This window comes from Strix aluco, chromosome W (assembly GCF_031877795.1).
Source record: "Strix aluco isolate bStrAlu1 chromosome W, bStrAlu1.hap1, whole genome shotgun sequence".
NCBI lineage: Eukaryota > Metazoa > Chordata > Aves > Strigiformes > Strigidae > Strix > Strix aluco.
Genome location: NC_133970.1, coordinates 46,602,566 through 46,629,595, shown reverse-complemented (window position 1 = coordinate 46,629,595; position 27,030 = coordinate 46,602,566). Strand labels below are relative to the sequence as shown.

Genomic DNA, 27,030 nt, shown 5'->3' with positions numbered 1-27,030 from the left:
ATGGTCCCCATACAGGAGGCAGACAGAGATGGCTTTGCCTTTACATGGGAAGGCGTGCAATTTACTTTTACACGTCTCCCCCAGGGATACTGCCATTCGCCGACCATCGCTCATTATGCACTAGCACAGGAGCTTGCTCAAATCCCTCCAAGGGAAGGGGTCAGGATATATCAATATATTGACGATGTTCTGATCGGTGGCTCTGATGCTGCTGCAGTGGGACAGACCCAGACAGAGATAATCACCCACCTAGAAAATTTAGGGCTCCAAATTCCAGCTGAAAAGGTACAACTCCCATCCTCCGAGGTAAAGTTTCTGGGTATTTGGTGGCGGGGAGGAACAGTGTGTATTCCCCCTGAAACTTTAACTACCCTGGAAGAAGTAAAGAGCCCTGAAAATAAGAAGGAGCTGCAACATGCCTTAGGCTTGCTGGTATTTTGGAGGAAACATATCCCCAATTTTTCCATCATAGCTCGTCCTTTATATGATTTGACACGCAAAAGGGCTATTTGGGACTGGACTCCTGTCCATGAAGAAGCCTTAAAGCTGTTAATCTTTGAGGCTGGAGTATATCAGGCTTTAGGGCCGATACATCCAACAGATCCATTCCAAATTGAGTGGGGTTTTGCAATTCATGGACTATCCATACATATGTGGCAACGTGGACCGGAGGGTACCACTCGCCCTATAGGGTTTCATTCGCGCAGTTTCAAAGATGCAGAAAAACGTTACTCGATCTGGGAGAAGGGTCTTTTTGTGGTTAGCCTAGCTTTGCAGGAAGCTGAAAAAATCATAAGGCAGCAACTAATCATTCTACGAGGACCCTTTAAGGTCCTGAAACCAGTACTGGCCGGAACCCCCCCTCCTGTGGGGGTTGCGCAGCGAGACACAGTGAGGAAGTGGTATGCACAATTAGATCATTACTGCCACACGTATCAGATAGAGGAGGGGGCACCCAAAGTGCTCAAAATACAAGATCACCCTGAACCTCCTCCCTCATACATCAAACCTGCTCCCCCATTTGAAACCCATCTAAAGAATGTATGGTTCACCGATGCATCTTCTAGAAGAGAGGGAAAGGTATGGAAATACCGAGCAGTAGCACTGCATGTTGACTCGGGGGACCGAATCATAACAGAGGGTGGGGGAAGTGCTCAGGTGGGAGAGTTAACAGCGGTATGAAGCGTGATTGTTAAAGAAGCTGAGACTGCAGAACCAGGATTTCTTTACACAGACTCCTATGGCGTATTCAAGGGATGTACCGAATGGCTCACATTTTGGGAACAAAACCACTGGGAAGTAAATCGGGTACCAGTGTGGCAGCGTGAGAAGTGGGAGGAAATCTTAAACATTGCAAAATGGAAATCCTTTTTAGTAGGATGGGTTGCTGCACACCAGTCAGGAAATCACCCTGCCCACCTGCTAAACAACCAGGTGGATTCAATGACTCGTTTGATGAGAACTGCTACAGAAGGTGAGGAGGAGAAATGGGAACACTTACTGGAATGGCTGCATGTAAAGCGGGGTCATTCAGGAAGCAAAGATTTGTTTAAAGAGGCAATAAGAAGGGGATGGTCCGTAACCAGGGAATTGTGCAATACCATTATTTCAGCGTGTAGTCTATGTCGTACTCGGCTGGGAGAGCACAACCCTCTTAAGGACCAACCCCTACACCTAAGGGACAACAAGGGACTATGGGATGCCTGGCAGGTGGATTATATTGGCCCTTTCCGGCTCTCTGAGGGAAAACGTTATGTATTGGTGGGGGTGGAAATAGTATCGGGCCTAACCCAAGCAGAAACTGTATCTCGAGCAACTGCAGAAAATACGGTGAAGGGGTTAAAACGCTGGTTTAGCTACTTGCCTAAGCCCAAATCGATCCAATCAGACAATGGTAGTCACTTTACTGCCGGGGTGGTTCAGGAGTGGGCTCAAGATGAAGGAATTCAGTGGATTTTCCATACTCCATACTATCCCCAAGCAAATGGAATTGTGGAACGCACCAACGGACTTCTAAAGCAGGCCCTAAAACCCCTCGAACCAGGATGGCCACAACGGGTGCCAGACGCAGTAATGAAGATAAACAGTGGGTGGGGAATTAATGGGTGCCCACGACTTACCGCGTTCTGTCCTAAGCCTCCGTCCATACTCGCCAGGAAAAAAGAGACTGAAGACCCTGCAAACCCGCTCCAATATCCTGGACAACCTGTTCTAGTAGACTTGCCCACCGTGGGGCAAGTACCCCTAACCCTAAAAACTCCCATCAATATTTGTTCATGGGTGGCTACTGATGCCCATGGGAAAGAATACCGCATCAATACCAGGTGGATTGTCCCTTCTTTCTAACCACCATTGTTTTGTCATGTATATATGTGTTTTACAGGGCATTGATCCTGGACAACAGGAGACCTATGTTACTTTAAGCACTTTCAATGGTTGTATGTAGGAGTCTGGGCCGCGCTGGGAGAAAGTTAGTGCAGACAGAAGAATGCAAGGACGAAGACAAGGCCAGCAAAATAAGGCTGGCAAAAACACACAAGATAGCAGATAAGTGAGAAACACCTGTGGTCAGCAAAAGCACACAAGTCTGAGCAAAACAGGGTATGAGATAAGGGAGTTTTGGCAAGTTTTGGGCTTTACGTGCTAATTGCAATTAACCAATGCAAATGCTTGTAGAGGCGCGTGAACAGCGCGTGTAGATGACCTGTAGCCTATTAGAAGATAGATGAGTGCGTGTACGGAACTTAGTAGAGTATAAATGTAACCAGAAAAGGAATAGAATATTATATATATATATATAATAAAAAAGATGGACGACCTGATCATCACATTGGTGTTGCGTCGTTTCTGTTCCCGCATGGAGAAATAAGGACCCCGGCTAATGGTGACTCCGACAGTTGTAGGCATTATTGGCTAGTTATTATTTGTAATCTGCTTACATTATTATATAATTTGTGGAATCATACCTGCTGGGTGTGGAATAAATCATTGCCAATCAATTACAATCAACAATCCAGGAAATTTTACAGGTACATTTAATGAGTTCACTTATTGGAAGGCTAACCTGGAGCTGTGCCTTATGTTACCTTATTGGGAATCACCTCCAAAATAAAGGAAGCCTGTGAGTCACCTGTGACTGCAAACTGGTGCTTGCAAATACCAAACAGATTACAGTGCTAGCTCATATAACTGTATGTGATCCTTACAACACCACATCCACCAACAGCAAGATGCAGTCATCAAAGACTAGCTGGAGGGGTCTGATCCCACAAATTAAGCATTAATGAATTGTACCTGAATATTAAATTGTATTCCCATTTAAATCCTTATAGACCTGATAATGTGATTGTATAACCTCAAATAGTTTTAGAAAATTTAACTTAGCAATTCTATGCACTAACAAGGTATGCCTTTAAGGAATTAAAGGTGCAGACCCAACAAGCATCTAAGATGGCATTGCAGAATCCGGCTAGCATTGCTGAAGGCACATGGACTGTGCGGTGTGCTGAATCTAACTGAGGGAGAATGCTGCATCACCATCCACAATGCCACCACCTCTATAGAGGAGACCGTGCCATGATGAAGAAGATCACCAACGGGAAGTGAGAACCTTTTTATTGACTGATGGACTAGTTGGATGGAACCCTGGGTCATGGGTTACATCACTGGGATCCTCAGGACTCACAGGGTAGGGAAGATGGCTTATAAATATAAGTATTGTGATATTATGCAAATTTTTGCTTTTAATAGTATGCCTTGCAGCAATTAGCTATATGCTCTCTCACCTTCTGTCTTCCTTTTCCCTATACCTTTTGGGATCACAACGGTCAAAGAAGAACTTGGAGTGTTTGAGTCACGGGGTGGGATGTGAGAGACGAGAAACCAGGCCTGCGAGAAACTAAGAAAAACAGCCTGAGAAAGCAAAAGTTGAGGCTGATCAAAGAAATGCCTCAAACACTCGCAAGACAAAACTATGAGTCACAGGGTGCATTCTGTGGAGGTCGGAGCTGATAAGGCTGCCCCAATAACACAAGATGGGACTGGAGGAGGGAGCCCTGTGGAGACAGGACGGCTCTGCTCTGGGGCACCTGGCCAAAACTTCAAGGGCCATCTGTCCGGTGAATGACCTTTGCTTCATTATCCACAAAATGCATATTAAAGTTAACACCCCTCAATATGCTAACGAGGGCTAACATGATCATGCTAATTACATCATCCCATGAAACACCTTACCCCTCCCCGTACATGGGATACGTAGGTATGTGGGTCGACCTAGGGGATGGACCCAAGGAAAGTGGGTATAAATCAAGAAGGGGGGGGGGGGCGCGGCCCGGGGAGAGAGAGAGTGCAGTGAAGCGAAGAAGACGGATGCAAGCGAAAAAGACGGATGTCTCCTCTGCCTCCTGGAACCCTCGTCAGCAGGATCAGCGCAGAAACCCAGACCGGTGATCTGTATTTCCCCATTCCCTCTATCTCCCTCTTTTCCCTTTCCCATTAAGCAATGCAAGGCATATTGTATTGCTTGCCACAACTTGTTATATACTTAGCCAACTATCGTGTGTTCAATTAGTACATTGTGAGTAGTTAATAAATGTTTAGACTTGGAGACTTGTTGTCCGCTCCATTGGGGATTTGCGAATCTGAGTCACTTATCCCCCTCATCTGAGCGGGACGTGACAGAGGGGTATCCAGTACACCTGGAATCGATTGCCCCAGGGGTGGAAACACAGCTCCACCATTTGCCATAGACTGGTCCATACTGCACTGGAGAAAGGTGGGGCTCCAGAACACCTGCAGTTCATTGACGATATCATTGTATGGGGGGACACAGCTGAGGAAGTCTTTGAGAAAGGAAAGAAGATAATTGAAATCCTTCTGAAGGCTGGTTTTGCCATCAAGTGACAGAAAATTAAGGGGCCTGGAAGGGAGATTCAGTTCCTAGGAATAAAATGGCAAGATGGGCGTTGCCACATCCCAATGGAGGTGATAAACAAGATAACAGCCATGGCCCCACCAACCACTAAAAAGGAGACTCAATCTTTCCTGGGTGCTGTGGGGTTCTGGAGGATGCACATCCCAAACTACAGCCTGATTGTGAGCCCTCTCTACCACGTAACCCGCAAGAAGAACGATTTTAAATGGGGCCCTGAGCAACAACAAGCCTTTGAACAAATTAAGCAGGAGATTACCCAGGCAGTGGCACTCAGGCCAGTCCGGGCAGGGCAGGAGATTAAGAACGTGCTCTACACCGCAGCCGGGGAGAATGGCCCTTCCTGGAGCCTTTGGCAGAGAGCAGATGGGGAATCCCGAGGCCGACCTCTAGGCTTTTGGAGCCGGGGATACAAAGGCTCTGAAGCTAACTATACCCTGACTGAGAAGGAGATACTGGCAGCGTACGAAGGAATTCAAGCTGCCTCAGAAGTGGTCGGCACTGAGACACAGCTCCTCCTGGCACCCCGACTGCCGGTGCTGGGATGGATGTTCAAAGGAAAGGCTCCCTCTACACATCATGCAACAGATGCCACGTGGAGTAAATGGGTTGCGTTGATAACACAACGGGCTCGAATAGGGAACCTTGACCCCCCAGGATTAGTGGAAATGATCATGAACTGGCCAGAGAGCAAAGATGCTGGGATGTCACCAGAACAAGAGGTGAAACGTGCTGAGGAGGCTCCACCATATAACGAGCTGCCAGAGGAAGAAAAACAATATGCCCTGTTCACTGATGGGTCTTGTCGCATTGTGGGAAAACATCGACGATGGAAGGCTGTGGTGTGGCATCCCACACGACAAACCACTGAAGCTGTTGAGGGACAAGGTGAATCGAGCCAGTTTGCAGAGGTGAAAGCCATCCAATTGGCTTTGGAGTTTGCTGAGCGAGAAAAGTGGACGAGGCTCTATCTCTACACTGACTCGTGGGTGGTGGCAAGTGCCCTGTGGATGTGGTTGCAGCAATGGAAACAGAACAACTGGCAACGCAAGGGCAGACCCATCTGGGCCGCTGAAGTATGGCAGGACATTGCAGCCCGGGTGGAGAACCTCGTTGTGAAGGTGCGCCATGTGGACGCCCATATACCCAAGAGTCGGGCCGCTGCTGAACATCAACACAACCAGCAGGCGGCCCAGGATGCTAAGATTGAGGTGGCTCAGGTGGACTTGGACTGGCAGCGTAACGGTGAACTGTTCATAGCCCGGTGGGCCCATGAGACCTCGGGCCACCAAGGCAGAGATGCAACATACAGGTGGGCTCGAGATCGAGGGGTGGACCTCACCATTGACACCATCGCAGAGATCATCCATGGATGTGAGATGTGTGCTGCAATCAAACAAGCCAAACGGGTGAAGCCCCAGCGGAATGAAGATCGATGGATGAAATATAAATATGCAGAGGCCTGGCAGATCGACTACATCACACTGCCACAGACCCACCAAGACAAGCGCCACGTGCTCACAATGGTGGAAGCAACCACTGGATGGCTCGAAACTTATCCAGTGTCCCATGCCACCGCCCGAAATACCATCCTGGGCCTTGAAGAGCGAGTCCTGTGGCGACACGGCACCCCAGAGAGGATTGAGTCGGACAATGGGACTCACTTCCGAAACAACCTCATAGATGCCTGGGCAGAAGAACACGGCATCGAGTGGGTCTACCACATCCCCTACCACGCACCAGCCTCTGGGAAGACCGAGCGCTACAATGGACTGTTAAAAACTACATTGAGAGCAATGGGGGGTGGAACCTTCAAACACTGGGACACACATCTGACAAAGGCCACTTGGTTAGTCAACACAAGAGGATCTGCCAATCGAGCTGGCCCGGCTCAGTCAAAACTCCCACGTGTTGTAGACGGGGATAAAGTCCCTGTGGTGCGCATGAGGGATCTGCTGGGAAAAATGGTCTGGGTTAGTCCTGCGCCGGGCAAAGGCAAACCCATCCACGGGATTGTTTTTGCTCAAGGACCTGGGTGCACCTGGTGGGTGATGCAGAAGGATGGAGAGGTCCGATGCATACCACAAGGGGACTTGATTGTGGGTGAAAACACACCGTGAGTTATACTGTGCTTTTGTTAATTTTTCTTTGTCAATGCTAATTGCTAAGTGGCAGCTGGATGTGACGCACATGGTATAGAATAAAGGGGTGGATTATGTCCTGGCTTAACCAGGATAGGGTTAAGTTTCCCCAGCAGTGGGGGAAGAAGCTCTAGCCGGGTTATTCATATGCCATGCTGATGTCACGTCCAGGCACCAGAGCGCGGGAAGAATCGGTGATCGCGTGGGGTTCGCACTGCCGGGTTTTCTCTCACTGCTGTATTGGTAGATATTTTGCCCTGTTCATTGTTATTACTATTATTCTTATTGTTATTGTTGTTGTTTGTTGTGTTGCTATTGCACTGCTGTATCAAACCTCTCCTTATCTCAGATCGGGGCTTTGTATTTCACTCCCTTTGTGGGGGAGGGGCAGCGGCCGTGTGGTCTCAGACCCCGGCAGGGGCTAAACCATTACAGCACCCATGAATTAACAGGAGCAAATAGAGGCTCCAGGCAAGGCAGGTGATCCCTCACCCTCATGCTAGCAGGAAGAAGGAGGGGACCTAAGAGATGAGGGAGACTGGAAACAGGTCCCTGCTCAGGGAGGCAAGACAATTCTCTCCCAACCTCCCTCACCCTCCATGGTGCCCCTTCACAATAGATTCGGGGCCCTGGAACTTTTGAATGAAGACATGGAGGAAGAGTCTGAGACAAACAATGAGGAAGACCAAGGACCACCAAGGCCAGGTCACTCTAGAAAAGGTATTAAAACCAGCTCTGAAAGGAACCCCAGAAGAGTCATTGTAGTGGGTGACTCCATTCTGAGGGGTGTCGAAGGCCCCATATGCAGACCAGACCCGCATCATAGGGAAGTCTGCTGCCTCCCTGGGGCTCACGTCAAGGACCTCACAAGAAGACTCCCCTCTCTAATCAAACCCAAGGACTATTACCCTCTTCTGTTTTTTCAGGTAGGTAGCAACGACATTAGCAGGAGTGTGGTGGTGCAATCCTTACCCCCCACCCCGCCCCTCTTTCTTGGGCTGCTTGGTGCTAGGTGCGATTCCACCCACATCCCATTGTGGTGGTGCAATCCTTACCCCCCCCGCCCCTCTTTGTTGGGCTGCTTGGTTCTAGGTGCGATTCCACCCACATCCCCCGAGCTATACACCAGTCTGTGGAGATAAGGACTGACAATGTTAACGAGCCTGGCTCCTGCCCCTCCCGATTGCTCGGAAATGGTTAAAATGGCCCATCAACTCCTAAGGGCCTGGCACACCTGTGCCTGGGATGGGGTCAAATGGGAACAATAACAGAGTCGCACATTAATCAAATTCTTGTGTAACTGCTGGAAGGCACCAGAAGGCATTTGACAAAAGTCAATTATCTTGGACCCTATAAATGGCGACCACCAGGGAGACCCTTTGAGCTCTCCTGGATCGCAGCGGGCCTGTGACCAGCATCTCCCCTGAGCTGGGACGCCTCTCAGGTACCAAACCCTTAAGGTGTCGTCTGCTCCAGACGGAAGGCCAGGGCGAAGTCCCCCGCTCGAGTCTCAATTATCGCCCGTTGAGGAATGCCAAGGCATTGGGAGTATTTGCTCTAAACTCGAGAGGGACATTTTCTTTGAGCTAGCTTCTCTTTACTCTGTGTGTGTGGGGGGGTACGTACCCTTGTTTCTGTGTGTGTATGTCCGTTCTGTGTTCATTCTACTGAATCCAAACACCTTTGTTTCTGTATGTTTGTCCATTTTGTTATGTGCATGCATGTGTATATATAGGTACCGTTAAGTAAGTTAGTGTGAATCTTGTCATTTTAGAATCTGAATAAGTCGCTTTTCTTTCTTTTAGTATCTCTGAATTATTTTATAATAATAAATTGCTGTTAGTTATTAATAAACCTAGATTTCTTACTAAATATTACCGTGTCAATACTTTCCTCCGCGACAAGGAGAAGTATTAAATCAATGAAGAGAGATTTCAGGGCCTTCGGGAAACTGATCAAGGGGTCGGGGGCACAGGTTGTGTTCTCCTCCATCCCTCCAGTTGGGGGGATGGATGAGGATGAACACCGAAGAACACAGCAGATGAATTCGTGGCTTCAAGACTGGTGTCACCGTCAGGGCTTTGGTTTTTTCGATCATGGGTTGGTATACAGGGCACCAGACCTCTGGGCCTTAGATGGGATGCACTTGTCCCAGAAGGGGAAGAGGATCCTGGGGCAGGAATTAGCTGGGCTCATTGACAGAGCTTTAAACTAGATCTGAAGGGGGAAGGGGGCAAAACACCAGCCCAGCTGAAGTGCATGTATACCAATGCACACAGCATGGGTAACAAACAGGAGGAGATTGAAGCCGTGATGAAACAGGAAAATGATGATGTTGTGGCTATCACAGAAACATGGTGGGATGTCTCCCATGACTGGAGTGCGCCTGTTGATGGCTACAAGCTCTTTAGAAGGGATAGACAAGGTAGGAGAGGTGGTGGGGTAGCAATGTATGTTAGGGACTGTTATGATTGCCTTGAATACAAGTGCAGTGAAGACAGGGTGGAGTGTCTTTGTGTTAGAATCAGGGGGAAGGCCAACAGGGCAGATGTTGTAGTAGGAGTCTACTATAGGCCACCCACCCAGGACAGAGAGGTGGATGAAATATTCTATAGGCACTTAGGAGAAATCTCACGATCGCTTGCCCTTGTTCTTGTGGGGGACTTCAACTTCCCAGACATCTGCTGGAAATACAACACAGCAGAGCGTGACCAGTCCCGAAGATTCCTGGAATGTGTGGGGGACAACTTCCTAAAACAGCTGGTGAGAGAACCAACCAGAGAAGGTGCCCTGCTAGATCTCCTCCTTGTGAACAGAGAAGGACTGGAGCAGCTCATCCAGAGTACCATCTTACAACACATGCAGGACAACCAGGGGATCAGGCCCAGTCAGCATGGGTTTATGAAAGGCAGGTCCTGCTTGACAAACCTGATCTCCTTCTACGACAGGGCGACCTGCTTATTGGATGAGGGAAAGGCTGTGGATGTAGTTTACCTTGACTTTAGCAAGGCCTTTGACACCGTTTCCCACAGCATTCTCCTGGTGAAACTGGCTGCTCGAGGCTTGGATGATCGCACGCTTTGCTGGGTAAAAAACTGGCTGGATGGCCGGGCCCAAAGAGTTGTGGTGAACAGAGTTAAATCCAGTTGGAGGTCGGTCACGAGTGGTGTCCCCCAGGGCTCGGTTTTGGGGCCACTCCTGTTTAACATCTTTATTGATGATCTAGACGAGGGGATCGAGTGCACCCTCAGTAAGTTTGCAGATGACACCAAGTTGGGTGGGAGTGTTGATCTGCTCGAGGGTAGGGAGGCTCTGCAGAGAGACCTGGCCAGGCTGGAGCGATGGGCCGAGGCCAACTGGAGGAGTTTCAATAAGACCAAATGCCGGGTGCTGCACTTGGGCCACAACAACCCCCAGCAGCGCTACAGGCTTGGGGAGGAGTGGCTGGAGAGCTGCCAGTCAGAGAGGGACCTGGGGGGGTTGATTGACAGCCGGCTGAACATGAGCCAGCAGTGTGCCCAGGTGGCCAAGAAGGCCAATGGCATCCTGGCCTGTATCAGAAATAGCGTGTCCAGCAGGGACAGGAAGTGATCTTACCCCTGTACTCGGCACTGGTGAGGCCGCACCTCAATGACTGTGTTCAGTTTTGGGCCCCTCACTACAAAAAGGCCATTGAATGACTCGAGCGTGTCCAGAGAAGGGCAACGAAGCTGGTGCAGGGTCTGGAGCACATGTCGTACGAGGAGCGGCTGAGGGAACTGGGGTTGTTTAGTCTGGAGAAGAGGAGGCTGAGGGGAGACCTCACCGCCCTCTACAACTACCTGAAAGGAGGCTGCAGAGAGCTGGGGATGAGCCTCTTTAACCAAGTAACAAGTGATAGGACAAGAGGGAATGGCCTCAAGTTGCACCAAGGAAGGTTTAGACTAGATGTCAGGAAGTATTTCTTTACAGAACGGGTTATTAGGCAGTGGAATGGATTGCCCAGGGAGGTGGTAGAGTCCCCATCCCCGGAGGTGTTTAAGAGTAGGGTCGACATAGCGCTGAGAGATATGGTGTAGATGGGAACTGGCAGTGTTAGGTTAATGGTTGGACTAGATGATCTTCAATGTCCTTTACAACCTAGTTGATTCTGTGATTCTGTGATTCTGTGAAATGAACTCAGCAGACATTGTGGAAGGATGGCCCATAGACTAAGGGAATGATATCTGTGAGAACTGGGAAAAAAAAGGGGGTGGTGATGCCTTAAGATGTATTTGGAAACCTGAGCATAACATCAATGGTATGGAATAAGGGGTGGAGAGTGTCCTGGTTTCGACCAGGATGGAGTTAATTTTCATTGGAGTATTTCATACCATATAATGTCATGCCCAGGGATTTAGGTGTGCAGGCTCTCTCTCGCTCGCTCGCTCTCTCGGCTTTTCGCTTGGGGCTTACACACACGCCGTCTCCTCATCGGGCGGTATTGTTGCTGTGGGGTCGGTCGCAGCGCTCGGTAAGCCACTGCTGCATTTTACCCGTTTTCTTTTTGAACTCATTATTGTTACTGTTGTTCTCTTGTTATATTTAGTAAATGCTTTCTTTTTATTCAACCTACAAATTCTCTTCTTTTTGTCCCTCCCCTATTTCACCAGAGAGGGGAGGGGGAGGTGAACAGCCGGCCACGTGGCCTCTGGCTGCCGGCTGAGCTCAAACCTCCACAACAGGATAGACTATCTTAAAGCAAGGGCTGTGTGACATTTGTTGTGCTCTCAATGGAGACTTGATGCACGTTTGACAAATAACAAATTTGATGCCTTTAAATGGCTTTCAGTGAATTTTTTTCTGTAACGCTATGTTCTGTTCTCCTGAAAGTACTGAAAAGGAGGGAATTTAAGGTAGCCTCAGACTGCTGCGAATGCAGATGTAAACAGAAGTATTCATAGTTAGAAGGAAGATTTGCAGCTCTGCATTTTGCATAGTATTTACAGGAGTGCATCATTGTGCAACCTGTGTTGACTGTGTATTAAACTGCACATAACTCTCAAACTCTTCCCCCAGCTTCCAAGGGGTATTCGAGAGGGTAATTATTGGCACTTATAAAAATAATAGACTACTTTAATATGGAAACACTATACCCTTGGCTGATAATCAAAAAGAATTTATTTATTTGATATTTTAAAAATTACAAATGAAAGCTTTTTAAAATTTTGAACAGTTAGTTGAATAAAACTGCCCTGTAGTAATGCTGGATGACTGGGGTTTTTAATTATAGCACCTTGTAGTTTTTTTATAAGAAGAGAGGTTATTTTTTTCCTTTTATAAAGTAATTCAAAGCTACATTTGATGACTGAATACTATCTTTTCTAATAAGTAGCATGATTGTGTTGTGATGGGCTGGTTGGTTGTTTGGGGTTTTTTTCCCCAATTTATATGTAAATAGAATGTTCTAGTCACATCACAGGTCTTTTGGCTCCTTTGGGTTAATTGCTGAAGGAAACAAATCTTATGCCTGGCAGGAGTTGTGGCTCTTGCCTGTCTCTGAGCAAAATACTACATTGAATGTCACATTCTAGTGAACCTCTAGCATAACATGTTCCCTAGGTCTAATGTGAATTGTTATGTTTTTCTGATGCTTTGGTGATTTTTACCTGAGTGGGTTGTTTGGGGATTTGGGGTTTTTTTTGTGTTTTTTTTTTTTAAACTTAGTTTAGGCATGAAGTGATTGAAGAACAGCCATGTGCCTGCAAAGCTGTTAGAGAAAGACATGGTATTAGTCTAACAAACCTAACCTAAATACTTCTCTCATGTGTTACTACTACTTGTCTGAGAGCCTGAGGATGTTTAATGGATGCACATTACATTCTGGATTGTTGGAGAACTCAGACTTTGAATTTTTCTGTCTTAGAAACCTTTGGAATAGATAAGATTAATTCATAGGATAGTTTATGCTAAACTACACCTTTAAAAACAACTGCAACACTTCTGTGTGTGGCTATGTAAATAGTGTCCCTCTGGCAACTTGTTCTACTTGGTTCTGACATAGCAGTTTGGAAAGACTGGGACATCTAACATGCTATGAAACTCTTTACAAGTACAATTGATAGATATTATGGTGGTACAGAAACATAGAATTAGCTTTCAATGCAATCCCTCTTCTGTATAAGTAATGTTGATCGTCACAGGTTGATAAAATAAATGAAACAGCTGTCCTATTTGTGTGTTGTTACTTTATGAGTCTGGTTAAATTAATAGAGAAAATAAGCAAGGTCTTGACTAAATCCCATGATCATTTACCTTTAACCACCTCCCTAGATCTTTTGCAGAAAAACACTGTTCAGGTCTGAATTCAGTATCCTCTATAGGAAAATGTGTGTGTTCGCAACATTCATTAGCCACCTAAATTGTGCTAGGTGCAGAATACAGAAACTGAGTGCTTAAGGTTCTAGTGTGACTGGTACAGAGAAGGGAGTAATTCCATGTAGCAAGATTTGAATACTCTGAGTTGGATGCCTAAAGTGTATGGTGTAAATTCCTTCTTAGATATTGATTTCTTCACCTTTGTTTAGTGGCTGTCTTTTCTGTTGAACAGTTTACAAATTAAGTGAATATTTTAAGTATCATCTCAATGTTATAGTAATTATGTTGCATTAAATTCTCATTTTGTGCCTACGTTTTGGTCAGAACTTTTGTGTAGTTGTTTTGTTTCACTAAAAAATTGAGTTTTATTATTATCAGCACTTGGTATCTGTGTCTACATTAAAGTTCACTTCTCTCTATCTCAAAGTAAGAATAGTGTCTGTAAAGGACACTTTCAGCACATTTCTGTGAATCACTGTCTTGCAGACATGTCAAGCTTTCTACTAGAGTATTGCTGCTGCTGTTGAAACAAAGAGGTTCACTCAACAGTCAGAATTGAGTATAAGTGTTAAGCAGGTATTCTTTATTCGCAGCGCTGGGCAGCACTGGGGATCGCTCCACCACAAGTGCCACACTTACTAACAAAACTCTGACTAATATACACAAAAAGCATACATATGCATTAGATTTCTTAGAAAAGGCAGTCTTATGCTAATGGGTTCTCAGAATTCATTTACATAGTCTGAGCATGCGTAGTAAAAATAGAGTGAGGGTCTTCTCCCCTCCTTAGGGGTCCACACAGCCTTTCTCACACTGTCCCTTAGTGAACTTTAGGTTTCTCATGTCCATACATGGTCATAGAGTTACTTCATCCATCCTTCAGCTCCTGTTTGTTCCAAGGAGGTTAGTTTAGACCAGCTTCCAGTCGCTTATCTTGACACTGTCATCTTCTTAGGCCCTTGTTTTCTTTAGGTTCCTGCTATTAGGGATGTACTCAGGGGGTTTTTCAGACTGTCCAAGGACTGTCTTATCTCCACTAGGCAAGGAGTTAAAGGTTTCAAAACATCTTACAAGTGGGTAATGACTACAGAGGGTAGTTAGGAAAAAGTATAAATGAAATTATATACATTACAGTAAAGTACGGGAAAAATAAAAGCTAGTAAAACACAAGTGATGGCTAACATTAAAACTAAATGTCCTACTTTACAGGTCCTTGTACATTAGCAATTTCAAGTATACTTGTAGCAACTTCCCTTCACTGTTTACTTTTTAGTGTTAGTCCCTATGAGTGTAGTGCCAGATTCAGACATACAAAGGATAGCCCATATCCAAATCATAGTTTAGATAGTTTGACAACTGTCAAATACAATTTTTTTTTCTACCTCAATGTTACAAACATATGCTTCTCTCCAGGGGAGACAAAAGATTTCTATAGATGACCTTCTTCTACAGATGCTTCTGTTGAGATGGCTGAGTGCCACTGAACTGTGTCTTAAAAATTACTGTGGCACATAAGCCTGTATAGTCACTCATGTGTCTACTGTTGAGCTCTTCCAGAATCCTTAGCGTGGTTGATAGAGCAATAGTTGAAATGAATGCCTTTGCATGTTGTCACTGTTCAACTCACTATTGTATCACCTTTCTCCTCATTAAGTGTCTAATTACAACTTTAATAGGCTTTCCTGACACCTTTTTTACAGTTATGAAGTGTTTGCCTGATAGTTTGGAGCTGAACTGGAAGACCTTATCATGCTCAGAAATGAGCAACTGCCATGACAGAATCTACAGGTTATGGCAAGGAGCTGCAGGGCTAAGGAAGAAAGAATGGGCAAAAGTTATATATTAATACCAAGATATTTCAGTGAGAAGGTATAGGTGGCACTGGAAGTATGGTAGTTCTGCCAGTACTCATTAATGGAGCAGAAACTTTCAGGGATAAAGAACTTCACTGAGTCAAATTCCTTCCATATTTAAACAATGTTAGCTTGACATTTGTGTGTGTGTGTTGGATTTATGGTTACTTTTTTCTTTTTTATTCTTTCAATTATGTATATTTAGGAGAGAAAATTTAGTCCATTGTTTTGATTGTTCTAAGTAGAAGGGTTGTTTTCAGGTACAAGTATTAAATCTGTTTAACTATACTTGTTTCAATTAGTTCTTCTTATTGTCTTGAAAGGGACTGACAGTAAATATTGGAGTCATTACTACCAAGGATCCCAAGGGGTAATATTTGTATTAGACAGTGCCTCCTCTGAAGATGATCTGGAAATTGCTAGGAATGAACTGCATTCTGCTCTCCAGCACCCACAGTTATGTATTTTGCCATTTTTAATATTGGCCAACCATTAAGACAAGCCATCAGCTTGCTCCATGCAAGAGATATGTTAACGTGGCAGCATCTTGCCTGTTTGTATTTACTATCTGCACACCACTGACCCAGTATTGCATATTACCCTGACCATCCTAGTTAACGACTGGTCTCAGTTACTCTTTGCTGTAAGTACGCAGGCCAAGAACAGTCCCAGCCCCTAAGAACTTAGTCCAGTGCACTCTATACAGGCTTATTTATTCTGGAAAACAGACAATACTTGGATACAAACACAGTTCTCCTCCTTTCACCATATTTTACTTAAGGAAGAAAATATGTTTTTAAACTACTCTTATCAAAAGCTCCTGGGACAGTGATTTTTTATTTTGCTTGGGTTTTTATTTGCTATTAGTTTTAATCTTGTACTATCCCATTACTCCATACTTTGCAACTGCTTAAAGCAATAGATTGCAGCCATGGGTAGTCTTTTATGTAAAAGCTTTTTTCTTAACTGTTACATACTGATGTGAGGGCAGAGTTGCAATTCCTGTTCTGAAGTCCTTAACCTGTTCTGATTTTCTTATTTTAAAAAGTAATGTCTTTGTCTAATTTGTAGCTATCACATAGTGAATTTTATAATTGTTCTATTCAGTGTACCTTTTGCTCTTAAGTTTCTGAAAAATTCTTCTTACCTACTTTCCTATCATGTCACATACCTTTGAGGAAATGCTGAAAGTTACCAATTCTTCATGAGAAGCTCTACTTATTCTTCTGAAGTTGTAGGAAGAAATTAAACTTTGATTGTGTCATTCTGTTCATAAATGTCATTTAAAGGACTCTTCTCATTAAAGATTGTATGTGAAATCTCCTGTTTGTTCCATGAGTGGCGTTTTTTACTACGACAGAGTCAAAACTGTTTCAGCACCTTACTGTGTTGCTGCTTTGTATTTAAAATTGTTACTTTCTTAGATGTGCTTTTGTCAAAAAGATGATCTTTCTGAAGAATGTCAATTCAATTCAGTGCAAAACTTACTGATCTGTAGGATAACTGCTGTTTCTACAGTATAGTTTATTGTACATTCTGTATTGTTTTATTGCCATTTATGCCTATTTAGTTAGCAAAAAGAAATAGAAGATAAAATGTTAAGCTGCTTATGTGTTAAGGAGAAATGTAAATGTGACTGGGGTATAGTGATGTTTATAATATCAGAGGAAGAGAGTGAGAATCATGTAAACTATACCGTAAAATGTTTTATTAAACTGTTGGTCCTTTATTCCAAGAATCTGTGCTTAGGAAAGAACAAAAAAACAAACAACCCCAAACCAAAAACCAAATCAAACAAAAAAAAAAACCTGAAATAAGGAATTTGGATTTAGTATATCAAGTTACATAAAAAGGTAAACTGAAATGATGCAGGGCTAGAATCTACAAGTTCTAGGTCTTGTTCACCTAAAAATGGATTTAGGAACGTGTAATGAATATTTAAAGGAAATTTAATATAGATTTTAACATATCAGTTTATTAGTTCTAGTTTATTGTGCAATGTAAAAGCAAAGCACGTATTCCTAAGACTTCCACTTAGAAAAATGACACTGTCCTGAGACACAACTGGTTTCATTTTATTCATCCAAATATACCCAAGGTGTTTTGATTTTACTTTTTTCATAGAGCAATGCAGATTACAGTTTCCATCAACGGAAATGCTGTTTTTACATTATTTAAGTATTTTTAAGCCTTTATTTTGCTACTTTTTTCCTTTTAAAACCTCCAAATTTGGTTTAAAGTTAATTGAAGATTTTGATTATAAATCTCATTTAAGAAATGTTCCTTCTCTGGTTTCATGACAATAGTGAATACAGGAGAGGAACAATGTCTTTATGATACATGACATATGCCAATTTGCTTTACAGCAAGTTATAGACTTAACTCTCCATTTTGCAGTTGAACCCATGTGGATAGACTTTTTGGCCTGTACTGAATTTTTTGTGTATTTAGAGTTAGCATTTCTCCTTTTTTTGACAGTACCCTCATTTTCTCCTTATCCCTCTGTATCATTACCAATTGCTTGATATCTCAGTAGAGGAATAGATCTTTATGTGCTTACAGTAGCATTTAAATATGTTTCTACTGCATGGTCTTCATAAAAAAAATCTTTCAGTGTATTTTCATAGCAAACAAGTCTTGCTACTTTGAGTCTGTATGAAATGCTGAATACAAGAATTTTGTTAAATGTGCACAGCTTATGCATGTTTTCAGAAGAAAAACTTGTATGAAGAGCTCAGTGTATGTCTTTGAAATTCTATACTTAAGAATAGCAGAAAACAAAATTACAAAAAAGAAATGAAGGAGAATGTCACAAAGTTCTTACTGGTATTTTGTCCCTGAAAAAATTATGTCCTGTATTTGCTGTGGATGCAAAGCAGGAGCCTTACTCGGTCAATTTTGCTGATGTTGAAATAGAAATTTCTTGCTTTCCTAAAGGCTTTGCTGTGGTTTTGTCCTCATTATTGAAGTGTGAAATGAGAGAAAATAAAATGCCAAATCATCATAGAACCATTTCTTAGTTCAAAAAGAGCATTTTTAAAGCTTTAAAAAAATAATGTGTTGAGCATTAGACATTTTTGCAGAACTAAGTCCATTAAATATAGGTATTGCCTTACTTTTCGATGTGTCATAAGACAAATGAATCACAGTTGAAATTTAGAAGTATGTATGCATTTTTTTTTATAACAAGTTGCCTTTCTTTAATGGATATGTAAGGACCCCTTGGAGTATAATTAAAGAAAATGTCTGAGTGGTGCGTAATAGAAATTGTATCTACATTTATCTACAACAAAAATCCTTCACAAAACTGTACAAGTGCCAAGCAGTTTCTGCAACAGATGTTAGTTATATTTATTGTTGGGAAGTGCAGTTGCTTCAGTTTTTCAAAATTTTATATTTTATTTTTAATATGCTTTCTCCATGCATTGCTTAGGTAGAAACAGTATTGTAGAAGCTGCATGCTGTAACTATTAAGCAATGTCATGAATAGTTTAATTCAAAACAATGACTATTTTTAAGAATATCCAATTAAATTGTTTAATTTATGAAATGTAATTGAACCTAATTAATTTTGCAGGCATGATTGGAGAAAATACTTAATATTATTGAAGTGATTAGGAAAAATTACAGGAGAAGCTAACTTGAAATACTAATAAGTAAATGTAATCCTTTTTTCCTTTGTTCAGTTGCTGGTTGGCTGTTTCCTATTTTTTTAATTTTAAACTGGAATCAAGAAAATACATTTGACAGTTCCTTCTAGAAACTATAAATTAAGATGTCATTTTAAATATTGTACCTCTTATTTCTGTTATGTCCACTTGTATGGTATTTATTCTACCTTCCCCTGTCAAAGATTTGTAAGTTCTTTTGATGTTTTATGACAGTAGCATATATTTATTTTCAAATAGCTACTAAATGATTTCAACTGAGCCATGTTGAAATAAAGACTGCCTATATTAACCAGATTGTAAAACTACAAACAATCATATTTGAGTCAATAGGTATGTTGCAAAATAACCTTATTTTAGATTAAAATTACAATAATGAAGAATCTATCATATGTAAGTCAGTTCTTACTGCTGTTTTGGAAACCTCCTGAATTAGTAAATATAGTTACAAGTGACAAATAAATTTAGTTCCTCGGCAGATTGGAAGATGATTTAGTAGTGGCATATCAGTTTGTTTGGTCACTGTTTCCAAAATACAGGGTGCAATTCTAAAACAGTGTACCTAATTATATTTTTTTAATAAGTATCTTACTGATGGAGTGTACTGCTGGTTTCCCTTCACAAAAGTGCTTTTGATTATAACAAGTGTTTTTTATTAGTCAGATTACTGTTACAGGCTTAAAATATTACAGGAGATAGGAACACTGTAAATTGCTTTGCAAGGGAACAGCAGTATGACTATGATAACCAACTTGTTGATTTTTATTTTGGAATCTATGCTACTTTGTGTAATAATATTGGAAGCTGGATATTGCAGTGGCTTCCTGTGATTTGAACCAGCATGCAAACTGAGAGATGCTTTCCTCCTGAGTCAGAGCAATATTTTGAGTCACAGGTAAGATGGGTTGGAAGTTGTCCATAGCCACTGTACTTGAGGAACAGGCTGTGCTGAGCAAACACTCATCTGAATCTGTTGAGGACTTCTGGAAGCCACATAGGACTGGCCAAAGTAGAAAACCAGTCGAACCATGGAGATTTGCCAGTTCAATGGTGAAGCAGCTTACATGATTGGGTGGTGGGGTGTTGGTTTGGGGGAGTTTCTTTGGGTTTGGGTTTTTTTTTAATATATTTAAGGCTGTTTTCAAGATTGCAGTGATACAAGGAAATGATCACCTGCTTTGTAACTTATTTACTTATAGCAACTTATAGCAACTTATAATGATTTCTGAATATTGCTTAATAATCCTGCTTGCCCAGACTGTTCTGTGGAATTTTACCAAGGGCTACTGTGTTCATCAAAACAAAGCAGTTTTCTGTGGAAACTTACCAAGAACTACAATGTTCAGCAAAAATAAGAAACATGTCCTTGGAAAGCAGATGTACTCTAACAAGTTCAGTCTTTGTAGTGGATAGATAGCCATCTATGGGTGGTAGAAATTGATATACTGGTGCTTTTAGATAAGATAGAATGGGTAAACTGGCTGGAACCACCCTTGTTGTTCAAGAAATTGGCTAAGAGAGTCTGCGCATGCTCCAAGGAAAAGTACAAGGTGAGGAGGACTGTGAGCCTTCCTCCCAAAGCCCCCCGAAGACACCCCCCAGGAGGCAATGCGCAGGTGCAAAGAGAACATAAACTGCTGACACCAGCCTCTAGAACTAACCCAGCCTTACTCATGCATATGTATGTTTGTGTTATGTAATCCAATGAATATGTATATCCACACTTGATAAGTTTTTGGTAAAATGTGCTGTTGGTGTGCAAGCTTTGTGGAGAAATCCCCTTGCACCCCGGCGCCGGAGTAAACATACCTGCTTTAGAACTCTATTTTGAGTTGTAGAGTCTGTTTTCCACAAGTCAGTTGGCACCCAGATGGGACCCTCTATGTCCGGCTGCGGAACCGGCTGAGAGGGGGACGTTCTAGGCACACCCCGAGGTTTCTTTCTCGGAGACCCTCCCTCACTCTCCCGATCTCAGCAGGGGCAGACAAGGACCTTCTATCGGCGGATCAGGTATGATGGAGAAGGGGGAGACCTGTAAGTCATGAGGAGACGTCCTATGCGAGGTAAAGAGCCTTTGTGCTCACCCCTGGGGTTGGGGTTCGAGTCCCCAAGTAGTGGTGGGCCCGTGGGTGGGTGGTTTGGACACTCTGACCACATTGGAACCCTAGGTTGACCTGGGTACTCCTAATACGGGGGTACGGGAGTGGTGTGGCATTGCCATTGTTACCATCAAATGTAAAATCTGGTACCATTTATAATAATTTAGTCGATATCGATCAGGGGTTTGAGTCCCCTCTTTTAACTGGTTTTGTGGAAAATTGGATCTGTGGTGAATGATAAACGGCAAACGGCTCATGGTATATGATTTATGCTTTTGGCTTTGATTTATGACTTTTATGATTTAGCAATTGTTGTAATTGGTGTTTTGATGTTTGTAGTATTTGTCATTTGATGTTGTGTGAGTAATAAGTGTAAGGGCCCCTTTGTGTGGGTGTGTGACTGTTCTGCGGGTGTGAGACGCAGCCCAGCTGCAGCTGCGGAGTGCGGAGTTCTCTGACCCGCAGTTCCGTTATCCCGCGAGGGAAGCGGCCGCAGAGGAACGAAGCGCAGGGCAGACTCTGTACCAGTGGGGGGGTAGTGCAGGACGAGGGAACATTCCTTAGTACAGAGCGCCCTAGTGCCCGCCCGCTGGGTCACTGGTGCTGCCTGTTTGTTCGGGCTCAGTGTTTGAAGTGTCACAGGTGAAATATCTCCTCTAGCGGGAGGCAGTAACTCTGTGTTAACTGTTGTCTTGAATTTAGGTGCGTACTCTGTGGGGAGAGTGCACCCTTGTACCATCTGCCTGAGGGGGTATTGTCAGCTTAATCAGGTAGTGTTTTAAGGTAAAGTAGACGAGATGGGAAGTGGCCAGAGTGGGGGAATAGTCAAAAAGAGTCCCCTAGGCTGTATTTTAAACGCTGGAAAAAGAAAATAAGAAGGAAGGGAAAGGGAAGTTGAAAAGATGTTGTTCGTCATGCAGTATAGGACAGAGATGCACAAAACTGGGGAAAGAGAAAGGGGCCGAAATAAAGGATTTACCAGAGTACTATAAACCACCGGTAAGAAGCTGGCAGGAGGAGAGTGAAAGTTCGGAATCAGGCTCCCTGCCTCACAGTCCGTATCTCACACTCAGAGACAGGAGAATCCAGCAGTGGTGCCGGCTCCCTTGAGAGAGGCCGTAGGGCCAGATGGGGGGGCCCTGTCAGAATAAAAGTCCCATTCACTTCCTTTGATCTCGAAACTTGGAAAAGTGTAGTGAAGGGGTATCGAAGCGACTCTGTTGGGGTGACCAAGCATTTTCAGTTTCTAATAAAAGAACATGATCCAGATTGGAGTGATATACAATTATTATTGGATCACATGACAGAAACTGAAAAACAATTAATATTAAAAGCAGCCCAGCATCTGGCTACTGATCACCCCAAAAGTACAGGGGAAGATATAAAAGATCACTTCCCCTTGCAGGACCCATATTGGGACCCCAACAGAGGAGCCCGTATGAGATTGCTAAATGCATATAGGGATTGGATTGTAAGAGGCATGGAACAGGCTATACCAAAAGCAATTAACTGTGCGGCCCTATACGCCGTTCGGCAGGGACCTAAAGATACTCCATCAGAATTCCTGGATAAGCTGCGGGATACTGTGAGGCGACAGACCCTTACATCCAGGATCAGTGGTGGGAATACAACAGTTAGTGTCATTATTTATAGGGAAATCAGCACATGACATTCGAAAGAAGTTGCAGAAGCTGAAACTGCCAGAGAGTAGGAATTCAGAGGCCTTGTTGGACGTAGCATGGAGAGTATATAGCAATAGGGAGAAGGAGATCTGCATCCTGTTGTAGCAAACTCATATACACTGTTGATCAGATTAGTACCTGAATTGTCTTGGTTTACCGTGCTGGACGTAAAAGACGCCTTCTTTTGCTTGCCTTTGAGCTCCGAAAGTCAGTTATTGTTTGCATTTGAATAGGAAAACCCGGAATCCGGAAGGAAGATGCAATTAACATGGACTGTGCTACCCCAGGAGTTTAAAAATAGCCCCACTCTTTTTGGAAACCAACTAGCTAAAGATCTGGAGCAATGGCAGCAGCCGCATGGAATTGGGAAAGTTCTGCAGTATGTAGATGATTTATTAATAGCCACAGAGACTAAAGAAATGTGCATAATGTGGACTATTAGTTCATTAATTTTTTGGGGGACTTAATGGTTATCGAGTCTCTCCACAGAAAGCCCAGGTATCTCAGCAGCAAATAACTTACCTTGGATACAAGGTCATGGCTGGTCAACGGACCCTAGAACTGCAAGGAAGGAGGCCATCTGTCAGACCCCTTGGCCACAGACAGTTAAAGAGCTCCGTACATTCCTAGGAATGACCGGATGGTGTCACCTGTGAATATATAACTATGGACTCATGGCAAAACCCCTTTATGAACTATTAAAATCAAATCCGAAAACCCTCACTTAGAATGAAGAGGCAGACAGAGCATTCCGTCAGCTGAAAAAGCATCTGATGGATGCCCCTGCTTTGGGTTTACCAGATGTCACGAAGCCTCTCTGGTTATTTTCCCATGAGAAACAAAGAATAGCCCTAGGGGTCCTGGCCCAAAATTTGGGACCAGATAGGAGGGCAGTGGCATACTTCTCTAAACAACTCGATGAAGTAAGCAAAGGATGGCCTAGTTGCCTGAAGGTGGTAGCAGCAGTGCTTCCAGGAAGCATGGAAATTCACATTGGGCCAGAAAAATCACAGTACTAGTATCCCACACAGTGTCTGCAGTACTAGACATGAAGGGAGGACACTGGCTTTCACCTCAAAGGTACCTGAAATACCAAGCCCTCCTAGTGGAACAGGATGATATAAAAATAGAACTTACTAATATTGTCAACCCAGCTTCTTTTCTCAGTGGAACCACAGGAGAACCAGTGACACACGACTGCCTGGAAATGATTGAAGCAGTCTATTCCAGCTGGCCAGACCTCAAGGAGGAACCATTAGAGGAAGCTGACGAATCCTGGTATACAGATGGGAGCAGTTTTGTCCAACAAGGTATCTGCAAGGCAGGATACGTGCTAACCACCGAAGATCAGGTAATAGAATCTAAAGCTCTTCCTCCAAATACCTTGGCACAAAAGGCAGAAATAATAGCTTTAACTTGGGCACTGGAAATGGCCAAGGGTATGAAAATTAATATATGGACAGACTCTAAATAGGCTTTCGGAGTGGTCCATGCTCATGGGGCAGTGTGGAAAGAAAGAAGACTCTTGTCTGCACAAGGAAAACATATAAAGCATGCCAAAGAAATCCTCAAACTCCTGGAAGCAGTGCAACTACCTGAAAAGGTGGCTATAATGCATTGTAAGGCTCACCAAAGAGGAAGTTCCACCCATGAACTTGGCAACGCTATGGCAGATCATGAGGCCAAAAGAGTGGCTGAGGAAGGTAAAGTAGAAGCGCAGTCTTTGGTTCCAGACAGTAAAATAGAAATTGATTGTAAGCCTCAATATTCTAGGGAGGATCAAAAACTTATTGAAGATCTAGGGGGAAGCAGAGAAGAGGACAGGTAGACAAAGACTCCTCAAGGTAAAATAACAGTACCATCTGCACTATTATGGGCTATAGTGATGGCAGAGCATAGAAAATATCATTGGGGGGGTAGAGGCCTTATATAAGTATCTAAATCAACGTGTAGTTGCCCAAAATCTATATACCACCATCAAGCAAGTGACACAGCAATGTGAAATCTGTTTACAAAATAATCCTAAAACAGGACTGAAGACCCAACCCGGGCAGATAGGGAAAGGAAATTACCCAGGGCAACAATGGCAGATTGATTTTTCTGAACTCCCAAGAAAAGGGGGGTTTCGGTACCTTTTGGTCCTGACAGATACCTTTTCCAGGGGCCCAGAAGCATTCCCTTGACGAACTAATAAAGCCAGAGAAGTAACTAAGTTATTGTTACAAGAAATAATACCAAGGTTTGGGGTTCCAGCAACAATGTCATCAGATTGGGGATCACATTTTGTGGCAAAAATTGTCCAGCAGGTTAGTAAACTTTTAGGAATAGACTGGCAATTACATACCCCCTATAATCCACAAGCCAGTGGTTGAGTAGAAAAATGAATCATTTAATTAAACAACAAATAGTAAAACTAGGCCAGGAAGCTGGATTGTCCTGGCCCCAAGCATTGCCCTTAGGCCTTCTAAGAATCAGAACCAAACCCAGAACTAAGGAGGGATTAAGTCCTTTTGAAATAGTATATGGGAGACCATATATGATACAAGCAGGAACATCAACCCAGTTTGGAGATGAAATACTAACAGATTCTGTTATAAGTCTACAAAAGCAGCTGCGAGAAATAGAGAAATTGGTCCTGGGGACCAGAGCTCGAGGTCTGGACGGGCCTGTACACAACATTGAACCTGGTGATTATGTATATATCAGATCTTTTTCAGATTCACCTCTGGAACCTAAATGGGAAGGTCCGTTTCAGGTGCTGCTAACTTCACATATAGCCATCAAGATTAAAGAACGATCATTGTGGATACATCACACTCAAGTTAAAGGAGCCCCGAAACAGCAATGGGAATCAAAATTTACTGGACCCCTAAGGCTCCGAATCCAACAAAAGGATGGACATTAATTATCAACATGATCGAACTATGGGGAGGGATCGTAAGTACATGGGACTCTAATACACATTATACATTAACACAGAATATCTCCCTAATTCTAGGTAAGATCAATTGTTAGATATATACTCAAATACCTGCTTTGATATAGCAAAAGAATTTTCTTAGGGAAAAGAAAAGGGGGGAATTGATACAAGGAAATGATCACCTGCTGTGAAACTTATTTACTTATCGCAACTTATAATGATTTCTGAATATTGCTTAATAATCCTGCTTGCCCTGACTGTTCTGTGGAAACTTACCAAGAACTACAATGTTTGGCAAAAATAAGAAACATGTCCTTGGAAAGCAGATGTACTCTAACAAGTTTAGTCTTTGTAGTGGATAGATAGCCATCTATGGGTGGTAGAAATTGATATACTGGTGCTTTTAGATAAGATAGAATGAGTAAACCAGCTGGAACCACCCTTGTTGTTCAAGAAATTGGCCAAGAGAATCTGCGCATGCTCCAGGGAAAAGTACAAGGTGAGGAGGACTGTGAGCCTTCCTCCCAAAGCCCCCCGAAGACGCCCCCCAGGAGGCAATGCGCAGGTGCAAAGAGAACATAAACTGCTGACACCAGCCTCTAGAACTAACCCAGCCTTACTCATGCATATGTATGTTTGTGTTATGTAATCCAATGAATATGTATAGCCACACTCGATAAGCTTTTGGTAAAATGTGCGGTGGGTGTGCAAGCTTTGTGGAGAAATCCCCTTGCACCCTGGCCGGAGTAAACATACCTGCTTTAGAACTCTATTTTGAGTTGTAGAGTCTGTTTCCATGAATCAGCAGTTGGACTAAATGATCGTCGTAGGTCCCTTCTTATTGAACTATTCTATTCTAAGATCGTGTATGAGAAGACATTCATAGAGTATAACCTTTTGGTGGGTTTTCTTTTAGCTATCCAAAAGTGCAGGCAATCAATACATTTCTTTTATATATATAAATTGTTGACCACTAGTACCAGGGGAGATCATTCAAGATATATTCTAAATTCCCTTTTTAAAAATGCTAGAACTTTTTAATATAGACTTACTAGTAGACAGTGAATCAAAAGTCTTCTTAGTCTATTGTAAGGTTATATTTTTTATAAAATATTGTTATCAGGGAAAAAAAAGGTGAAAATATTATGTAGTGAGCTGATCACAAGTGCTTTTTTTTTCCTCTTGCATACAAGATCTTACTTTAAAGTTGCAGTGTGTGAAACTCCAAAGGAAAGTCTTTCCTACTTTCCTTTTTTCTTCAATAGGGCAAGATTAAAAATATCTTTGAATTACAAACGATATTTTCAAAAGCAAATGTGAAAGGTTGATCCCATGTTTACACAGATTTTGATGTATTTATCTATATGAGTGTATTTTAAAGGCATCTTGGTTTTGAATTCT

At 43.1% G+C, this 27,030-nt stretch overlaps 1 pseudogene; it reads left to right on the top strand.

The window, feature by feature from the left end:
- Positions 1 to 27,030, top strand: part of LOC141917620 (ADP-ribosylation factor-like protein 15) — a 312,613-nt pseudogene that overhangs the window by 78,153 nt on the left and 207,430 nt on the right.